This window comes from Leptosomus discolor, chromosome 2, assembly GCF_034619465.1.
Source record: "Leptosomus discolor isolate bLepDis1 chromosome 2, bLepDis1.hap2, whole genome shotgun sequence".
NCBI classification, from domain to species: domain Eukaryota; kingdom Metazoa; phylum Chordata; class Aves; order Leptosomiformes; family Leptosomidae; genus Leptosomus; species Leptosomus discolor.
In genome coordinates this window covers 71931538-71942516 of record NC_141392.1, presented here as the reverse complement: position 1 = coordinate 71942516, position 10979 = coordinate 71931538, and positions in this window count along the sequence as shown.

The window sequence follows — 10979 nt, the reverse complement described above, 5'->3', positions numbered from 1 at the left end:
CTATTCTCCCCACAGAAGATCACCAGCTTTGTCACCAGGAAGTTCTTCAACCCCAGCCAACAGTGAAATCATAAAGTTTTCACATCCCAAGATAGTATGGGCTGCACTGAAGGAAACAGGCTGCCCATGACCTCCCCTTGCAATATCATGCACCAGAAGGTTCCTAGTGGAGGCACTTTCCCTTCAATGGGCTCATCAGGATTCAGCCATACTGGGGAGGAAAAGCAAGTCACTGTTAAGAGCCAAACTTAACTCCCCCCCAGGCAAAAAATAATGGTGGACATGTCAGTGATTGTATAAGAATAATCCTAAGGATGAATATTATTAATCAAGATCTCACTTTACGAGAGAGTGCTCTAATCTCTATGTTGCAAGAGTAGTGCATAACTTCTTTTGGAAGGAAGGTGAGCTGGTGCCCCGTGCACATATGGATAACCTAAAAACCTAAAAACACTTCAGGCTGTGAATCCCAGTTGCAAAGAGGACATATCTAGGCTTTGGTCCAGGTATGTTCCACAGCATATCCTGATCTCCTGAGTTCACAGCTGAGTTCCTGCCAGAAGCTTGCAGTGCTGCCTTCTGGGGTGTGCACCCAGATTTTGCCCATAGAAATAAGCATACGGCCTAGGGAAAAGGGATGGTGCATGCTAAAAGTCTAAAGAGGATAAAGGTGAGAAGCCTTTGGGGCATGTGCCTAGACCCAGGACCTAGGAAAGTGCTCCCATGTCCCATAATTTAGCAAGCTGAAGGTACCTAACTAACACCTGCAAATCCATGTTGCACGCACTTTGAAAATGTTCCTTCACGTGACTTTTTGGATGGTTTATCTAGGCAGTTGCTCCAAATTGCAGCCAGAAAAAGCCATCTAAATGCTTGCAGAATATCCATTCCGAAAGCCATCCCTTTCTTCAGCTTTTGCATGGCCTTCTAATTTAGACAATAAAATAAATACTGTAGTTCTGACTGACACTTCATCTTCTGCATGCATTTCAGTATACTGGCTTTGATTAATTTAAAGCCCACTGTCTCTGCTCCTGCTCTGTCCTAGCAAACAGCCATTCCAGATCCAGAAACACAGTTAAATTTAGTAAACATTTAATGCTCATCTCCTGTACAATTTAAACTGACACACTGACCTAATTAGCTTTTTGGCATCACAAACACTCTCAGCTTAGGGAGGGTGGTGGTTCTGTGGCAGTAATGGGAACCAGATATTTCTTGTATTTTTTGCCTGTTTTAGATATCTCAGATAGAACAGTTAAGAGGCTCTGACAGTGGTGTTTGGATGAATAAGTAAAATTTAATTGGATTGAGAGTCTATTAGCAATATCAATTTAGGAACCCTGAGTTCATGAAGCAAATGTTTTTACTTAGTTTAGGATAACTGATACAAGTTTAGCATGCTAGGAGTAAAAATAAAGATTCTATCTGGATTTTTTTTTTTAAGCAGCTGTATGATGTTTAGATCAAACCCCTGAAATTTCTTAATAAACTAGATAAGGTTTTTTCCAGAATTAATATTTTAAAATTAGAAATCTGAAGTTAACGTACGTGTCACCAACTTCTGATAACAAAGCCTTTTGGAAACATAATTTTAACTTAGATATATGTGTAACGTGTTTAAAATAAAGCACTTTATTTTACTTACATTCTCAAAAGAAACCATGTTATCTTGACGCCTGAACAGTGAGCAGAAACAGAGTTCCTTGTCTCAGAATGGGAACCGTTCAGTGAATGGATAACCAACTGTTTCGAATCTGCAGCTTGTGTGGCTTTACTTTGTATGAGGCACACAGCTGGCAAATACGCAGCACGACGAGATACAAGACCTGTAGTTGTATCTGCACTTACCTCTGCATCTGTAGACACCTGTGACACACGTGCTTTCTGCCCTCATCATAGTGCCAGAGGAAGAGAATCTCGGGAGTGACCCCAGTGGTGCACTGTTCTGTCCCAAGACAGGCTAGTATTTGCTTAATTTGTCTTTAAGACCTTCAGTGATGAAGCTTCCACAGTCTCTCTATGGTCACTGACTGCTGAACTCTGGGCTCAAAGCACCTGCACCAAGATTTGCTTAGGTAGCTGTTAGCTGGCAGGTGCGCAGCGCCCTCGGGCTTGCTCCTGGATGTGACATCAAGCTGGCTGGCACCCCTGCCGAAGTGTCAGGTACACGTGGGCTCCCCAGGCTCCTGCTTCGGGCCACACCTGAGCACATGCTCCCCCGAGCACCGTAACCAGCAGGCCCAGCTGGCCGCCAGCACAGCCAGAGACCCAGGCTCAACCAACAGGGTGGAGGTGCCTGTTGGAAGGAGCTGCGAACAAAGCTGTGAAGGCCGACTGATTAAGAACTTGGTGAGTTACGTTAAAAGTAGTCAAGGATCGTACACAGATAGATGCTGGAGTTTCAATTTAAACCTAGTACCAGTGCATGACAAAAGCTTTGATAATTCTGTCCCCAACTCCCATTGATCGCAGACCAGTCTTGCTGATGAGCTGACTAGCAGTCATGTTAGGTAAGGGAGGGAGAGAGCAAAGTGGCTGAATTCTGTGAAGTTTTAGTCACCCACCAAACAAGCATTTGAAAGGCAGGGAAGCATTAGGGTTAAATAACAGTCTCCTTAGCCAAAACATTCATGAGGCACTGGAAAAAGCTGGGCAATGGTAGCTACTTCATCAGAAACCAGGAGTAAAGAAATGCAAGGATTGCCAGAAAGCATGTTACTATTGTCTTAATTTGGAAGAAGGGGGTTAGTAAATGCATGTGATACAGGTAAATTAGCAACACCACTCTAAAGATCAGAGAAACAGAAATCTCCAAAAGGTCTTTTTAGCAGATATTAGTAGTTACTGGTGTTATTGTACTGGTCAAAGCTTTTCGTTTGTTTGTTTATAATTCAGAAAGATTTGTGTGTTGCTATCAGTAAAAGATAATGAGAATAAAACATTTTTTCCTGTTTCACAGAGAGAGAAAAAGTCTCTCACAATAATACTCAAGAATAAAGAGTTTTCAAGAGCATTCAGCCCAAACTTGGTTTGCTACCAATTAAGCTAATGTTAATCAGCTTAATGCTCATGCTAATGCATAAGCATGTTATTGAGGAAAGGATGAGAGGTACTAAAGCCATCCCTGCCTTGGACACTGCTGACAAGGAACTTTCAATTGTGCAGTTCTCAGTGATAATACATTGTGCTGAGAGGGTATTTAATTCCTCTCCAGTCTCTTTTGCTGAAAGAAATAATTAAAGGCAGAAGCAGTCCATGACTATATTTAGCAGAGATCTGGAGAGCGCCTGACCAGCTTATTCCACAACCGTGCTGGTTTGCAGTCTGAGATTTCAACAGCAAAACAATTTCCAGTAACATTTCTCCTTGGCCAGGACAGTTTCTTACCCTGAGCTGAGGAAGGTGTAATGCCAAAACGGTCCAGGTCTGTGGGAGTCCATGTCAGGGAGGACTGCTGAGGCGTATTGGGTTTGCTGGCCTGATCACAAGGAAAGCACTCCATAGCTGAGTCCGTGTTCCATGTCTCTTCAGTGTCCTGGCACCCATCATACTGGAACTAATTCTAAAAATAAAAAACCATGTTGTGGCCCAGGCCAGGGCACTCTGTTGAGATATCGTATGTTGCAGTTTGGAAAAGAGCGTTTAATGTCACAGTCTGGCTCATCATCAATTTACTGTTAAGTGCAACGAATTCAGGTAACAAGGCAACAGTGCTGACTGTTGCTGACAATATATTAAGAATGAGTTTAGCGTATAAATTCACAAGCAGAAGACCTTACAATGATATTACGACTATTTCTTCCATCAAACAGTGGTACTACAAAGACCTTTTAAATGACATTTTAAGCATATCAGGAGTACTCCTATCCAAAGAAGTGTGACTTCGTTTTGCTGTTGTGCTTCCTGGGACGAGCGAAGCAGTGCAGACAGCCACCGTGCTCTGTGGCCCACGAGTATTTTTCACACCAGTCGGCTCCCAAGGACGTTTCTCGCTGCAAAAAAACAATTCAGATTTTGGAGCTCCCTCTGCTGGTTCGTCACCAACTTTCACTCCCAACTGCTTTCCCTTCTCTCCGACTGCTCATTATCACTTCATTAATTTCATGTATTGTTGTATTAAAAAAAAAAAAAAAAAAAGTTACTATATTGCTTATCAGAGCATGTGTCTATGATAGTTGATATTACGTTGGAGAAAAATCTCAGATTCCTCTACTAAGGAGAGAAAAGGCTGCTTCTCAGTCTAGTTGCAGGACTTGTAAATGCGTAGTGCATGCATGCAAGTGTTTAATGGAAGCATAAGTCCCTATCACTCCATTCTTCCATGAATTCCTAATATGTGTCCACACATGTTATGTGACTACTTTAATATATGTTAAGAGTCTGCCTTGCTAAGTATAAACAAAGAAAACCACAAAGACACTGTGAAAATGCTGCACCAAATAGCGCAAGCACACGCCACCAAGAAACTAGCTACAGGGTTTTATACTCATCCTTTATACAGCTTGTTTAACTGTTACGTGGTCTAGAACTTCTCTTATTTTTATCCAAGGTATTTTCTTATTGTCGTGTGTGTAAATGGCACTACAGAAGCTACAGAGTTTCAGAATTTGCTGTTCTAAGCTGTAACCAGGCTCAATATGTCACACAACACAAGCACACGGGTATTTCAGGTGCATGTGTTAAAACACAACCAAACAAGTGGAAGAGAACAAAGTCAGACATCAGAAACAGTGTACGTCCAAGTTATTGCTCAAGTTTCATTGTCTTCATTGCCTTCAAACAGAGCTCGGGGCAGGGGGGGGGGAGGGTGTGTGTATCAATTGGCTCACTTTGCTTTGAACTTTAAGGCTACTAATCCAAATTATCAGAGATTAAAATGAACCTCTACATTTTGAGAGGCAGCGGCTCGACTCCTGTTGCCTTGCAGCAGGAGTGTCATTACCGGTAAGTTTGCAGAATAGCCTCCAAAGTGCATGAGATCACATCTGAGACTCAAGCCTTTCTGGGACATGCTTTTGCTCTGCATGCAACAGTCTCCCCTGCAAAAATTACAGTTTTCTACTCCACCTTCTTTTGTGAATAATACCAAATAGCTTTAACATTAAAAGGTAAAATTTCATTATGCTCGAGTATTTTCTGAATGGATTAAAGGGGTCTGAAAATAGATTATAGAACTTTTCTTGTAGCTAACCCACTGTTTTTGCAGTTCATCTGCAACAAATTCCAATGAACCTGAAGTCTGCACATCAAATTGTAGCCTGTAAAAAATTTTAATAGTGGAGGTGCGCAGCCCTCAATGAGGCTGACAAAATACTAATGGGAGTGCCAGAACATAATTACAGGAACAGCTGATTAGATCAAGATGGCACTTAACAGAATAAGATAATTTCAAATCTAATGATTACATTAGATTGTATCATCATTTCACTGACACTGAGAGGTGACTAGAGATTGAACTTTAACTTTCAACTTTTGAACAATTTAATTTACATTTTTAATCACTAATACAGAAAAAAAAAACCCTTACATTTTCTCTGTGTTCACTGACAGAACAGTGTATTTTAGTTCCAGTTTGCTTGAAGAAAAGTTTCTTTCAAAATATTAAAAGGCTACTTAGTTCTGAATATTGATAACTGGATAATGGACCCATAAATATATGCTGATGAGCTGAATCTTGTGAAGGTCATTAGAAAATTATCCCCCTGAAGTCACTGGAAATATTCCTTCTCATTCTTGCAGAAACTGGAATGACCGAGTAGTGACTTTGAAGTTTTCAATCTTCCTAACATTTTATGCTGTACTTGCAATAAGTTTGGCTTAGGTCTTTGTTATTTATTTAAACAAAGAAAAGATCTTTCAGTGATGCTGTTAATCACTAGCTATACAGTAGAGCAGAGCTGTCACTCATAAATATTCAGAAACTGTAAACCACACACTGTAAAAAGTATTTTTCCCCAAAAAAAGTTTACTTGCCATAGTTTAGGGGGAGTTTATCCTCCCTCTGAATACAGAAGTAGACTAGGCGACTCTCAGCATTTCCTCTAGTTTTTAGCCTCCATGTTTAATATTTCTGAGGTTTCACGTGGTCATAACTAGCTCTAGGTGTTGCGAAGATGAAAGCTGAGACTGCTTGCGTAAGTTCAGTATCTATGACTGAGAAAAGAGCACCAGCCATGGTCCTCAGCACCAGTCTGTGCATGCCTGCTTGGCAGTGCGGTGTCGATCCAGATCCACGGATTAGGCTGGAGCTCATCACTTGATGCTTATGCTGAAGTGTCAGTGGCTACATCAACTGGCATCCCATATTGCTTTGGGTTCCTCTCCACTTCAGGATGCTTATCCCATTGAATTTTAGAGCTGTTAGTGGGTAGCGGTCTCTCCTAGCAGCTGGCTTTCTGTTTCCAAGGTCAATCTGTGACCTGCATGAACCTCAAAAAATCATTGCTCTAGTGCATAGACACCTTTGCATTCAAAGACAGGCATTTTTACACCTCCACATCACCATGGAAGAGGGAATGGAGTAAAGCTACTGCCCGACTAGTAGTGTAGAGTGGGAGTGAATCTGCAGGTTTCCTTGAACTAGATCATATAATCATAGAATCATTTAGGTTGGAAAAGACCTTTAGGATCACTGAGTCCAACCATTAACCCAGCGCTGCCAAGCCCACCACTAAACCATGTCCCTAAGCACCATGTCTACACATCTTTTAAATGCCTCCAGGGATGGTGACTCAACCACTTCCCTGGACAGCCTGTTCCAGTGCTTGACAACCCTTTCAGTGAAGAAATTTTTCCCCATGTTCAATCTAAACCTCCCCTGGTGCAACTTGAGGCCGTTTCCTCTTGTCCTACTGCTTGTTACTTGCTCCCCTGAGCCTCCTTTTTCTCCAGGCTAAGCAACCCCAGCTACATCAGCTGCTCCTCATGGGACTTGTGCTCTAGACCCTTCACTTGCTTCTTGGAAGCAAGATCATTGCTTCTAGACCACTGAAAGGGGCTAGAAGCCGAACTGCGGGTGCAGCTGCTCAAATTCCTGACTAGTCTCTCTCACACTGAAGGGACGGAGAGGTTGCTTCTCTTCCATGTGATGTTTTGTTCTGACAGATGAACAATGGCTTGTCGTAAGTAGGTGCCTTGAATGGAGAAGGAAAACACTCCAGGACAAAGGCAAGTAACATTCCCGGAAATAGGTGGTGCGCTCACCTAGTATTCTGCAGTGAAGATGAACAACATAAGCATGCAGCTGATATGGAAGATGAACTTGCAGCTCCCACTGTTGTTCACCCCTGCTTTCAGTTGCCAGGGAGTATGGAGTTATAATAATGCTGACAGTAGTAACAGGGTGATTTGGGACGTGGTATCTGCTATTCAGAAGACGCCAAACACCTTGTGAGTGATTGCAGTCATGTAGGTTTTGCTTGTATGAGCTTTTCTATTGGGGATTTTGATGACATGCACTTTTTTCCTTGCTTTTTTACATAATCTTATTGTAACTATCTCATGACTATCGAGTTCAAGTTAGGAAATGTTACTGATTAAGAAGTCATTATTTCAAAGGATATCTCTTCCTAAGTTGCATTGAGTAATACATTTTTTTTGTACAATAATATTTGCATTGTTACACTATATGCATTTGTTAGGCATATATTATTGTGTATATACAGTTATATAACTGCACATATTATGTATGCAATCGTAATTACACGTTTGTTTAGAATAATCAAACTTGATAAGAAATGTATTTTCAGCCTTTTCTAAAATACCTGTGCTCTTCACTCAGTAAATAAAGGACAATGTTATTCCTTGGAACCAATTCCTTCCTGTCCAACAGGAAGGGAAGTATTGATAAGCGAAGGCATACCAGATACCTAAGGGAGATGACATAATTAGCATTCATTATTAATGCAAGCTATTGCCTCATTCACATGAAATACAGAGCACTTAGTTAATACTGTTTACCTCATCTTCCCATCGATAAATACACTCCCTCTGGAATATGATGTTATATGTCCTCACTTCGGAGAACTGTTCACATCGAATCCACTAATTAGAAGTTTCAATTCAGTTTCTGTCAACTTTGCCTTGCCTTTGGCTTTAGTTCACTTGGTTTTGTAATCCTGGTGCACACCACATTATGATATTTAACACAATCTATGTATCTGACAAGAATCATGACGTTCAAACTACTGCCCCAACAATAACATGACTAACAAGCCAACCCAGCCATGTAGGTTTTTTTCTGCTTACTAGTTATTTAGAACTAAAAGCAGCATATAAACTGGAGTAAGACTAGCTGGCAGCACAGGAATATTAACAGAGTAGCTCATACACATAGCACATACTCCCTTTTTCAGTTCATCTCCTGCCACATTTTTTGTGTCATGTCTAAAATTTTCATACTGCTGGGAAGAACTGAAGGCTGGTTTTGTAAAATGTTTTACATGGCAAGTGATTTCTATTATAGGTTGTTTTACAACCTTAAGAACTCAGTATCCACTCCAGAAGTGCCTTAAATAAGATGGGCAATACTTCCCAGGGGAGTTCTGAGGGGAGCTGCACTGACATTGAAGGACCAGGCAGTGACAACAGTTCCAAGCTGCAGAGAAAGAAGGCAACAGGGGTCTGGGAGGAAGGGAAGGAGGTGAGGAGACACCTCAAGGGGAGGTAAGAAATCAGCGGCAGCAGTTGCAGGCCATGCCTGATAAAGCATTGCCAATGGTCTCCAGCAAGATTGGACTACAAGGTGGTCATGAACCACAGCTTTGTACTCGTAAGCACTGCAAGATCCTGAAAGGTAACAAAATACCCACATATCTTGCTGTCTCTAGGAAGAATTTCAGGTGATCCCAAAGGATTTGAGCTGATTATTAAGCGTAACTTAATAGTGTAACTGTTTAAGTTAAAGAGGTAAAAAATATTAGAAGAAAACTGGGTAGAAAAACAGCTCCTTTCCACCTTACTGCCATTTCATTTTGGGGACGTTTCACATAAATGTCTACGGATTGCACTGTTTGTCTTAAATGTCACTTTTGCAGCAATGCCCACAGTGAATGGGTGACAAATACTAGATTGCTGTATGTAGCATGCTGAGACTCATCTGCAAGTGAGGTAATCATTTAATGAAGAGATGAATTAAGATGAAATTAAAAAAATCACTAAAAAGATTAAAAAAATTAAAGGAGTTTAAAAAAACCAACAACAGGTAAAGATCCCCGTAGAGATCTGGAAATAACGGTGGCTGTATAACCAGGAACAGCTTTTCAGCTCGTCTTCACCTTATGAAGACTGCGGTCAACAGCATCTAACTCAGGAAACAAGCCCTGGGCACGGCCGATAGCCCGTTTCTCTAAACGGGAAGTAGAGAGGAAGACTCCCCAGGGAGCCTCTTTCAGCAGGATTTTTCAGCTACGAAAGAAGTGAGGAGACAGGACATCAGAGAGGTCTGTAACAACCAGTGATGTACGTAATCACAGAGGACAACTACTCACAGCTCCCCCTTCCCAAGTACTGGCAAACAGGGAGCGATTCAAGCACTAAGCAGAGCCACCTCACAACACAACAGTCTAGAATATTCTATCCGGGCTCCTAATTTGGAGGACCGTGGGTCTCAAGTTTGGTCTTGTTTCAGCCAAGGCTGTGCCTTCCCCAGCAAAAGTGCCATGCAGAAGGATTTAAAGAATTACGAGGAAACCTTTTTTTTTACACAAAAAATATAATTAAACAATATAAAAATATAATTAAAATGTTGGGGTTTTTGCTTTCCACCTCCCTTTGACTCATCAGCATGTCTGCATGGGCCATCCAGCAGAGCGCTACTATGGGTCAGCTGCCAGTAAAACTGTGACCTTGTCCCATGCTGACATCACGTAATCTGGTTTCAATCAAGGCAATGGAGTCTGGCCACTGAATATTGAACAGCATTTCACTGCTGCTTACAAACAAGGACCTGATCAACACGCTGCTAGAACCAGTGTCTTCTAAGTTTTGGTTCAACTGGGTTTTAAGACAACAACATATATATATATATTCACCTTTAATGAACTAGACTCACAAAGATAAAAACACAGCTTAATAAAATACTAGTGCATTCAACAGTAGTAATTGGTTTGATATATAGTTGTATGTAGTCACCCTGAGAAGACACACTGGACATGTTTTTGTACTCTTAGACCATAAGCTCAGAGAGGCAAGTGTTAAAACGTGAAGGAGATAATGGCTGGGTGCCTGGCCAGGAAGGCAGGCTGGCAGGAAGTGACTCATCTGCCCACTGACTGCACTGACTACTCCAGTGGAAATTCATCTGCAGGTTAGCCCAGCAGACTGTCACTGCCATAATGGATTAAACCCTCCCACCACTGGGCTATTGTAGCACTCAGAAAACATTAACAGATACAATTGTTTGGGGGAGAAGCTGGTTTAAAAAGGGAAAGAAGTTAGCAACGTTCCCTGCCAAGGCACTGATAAATGGGCTCTGTAGCAAGTGGCAACGGTGATGCAGAGAGTAAATCAGCAGCAGGTTATCATTTTCTCATTACTGTGTGTTCCTCATAGATCTTGAACGCTCTGAATTCATGCTATGAATCAGAAGCAATATCACAACAGTAGTATTTCAACCGGTCTGGTAAAGAAAGATCTCAGCAGTATCTACTCTTCCAAATTTATTCTTTGGTTATTCACCTAACACACTTGGGTGACTAGGACCTCTTTGCAGACAATTTGAAAGGACAACAGTGCTTTTTTTCTGCTAATAGAGAAAAGATGGGCCTGTCTGCAAGTTGAATAGAATGTCCCTGTGCCTCCTCTTCTTTGCTTCTAACTGGGAAACAAAGCTGCCCAAGTGGCCTTCCAGGCAGAGCGTCCTTGAAGTGACTGGAGTTTGCAGTATCCTTCCTTGATTCCTTTTGGCTTTTGTTCCATTTCTCGTATTATATGAAAGGGAGAGCAGATCCCTCAGATCTGTGCTCAATAAAGAAGCA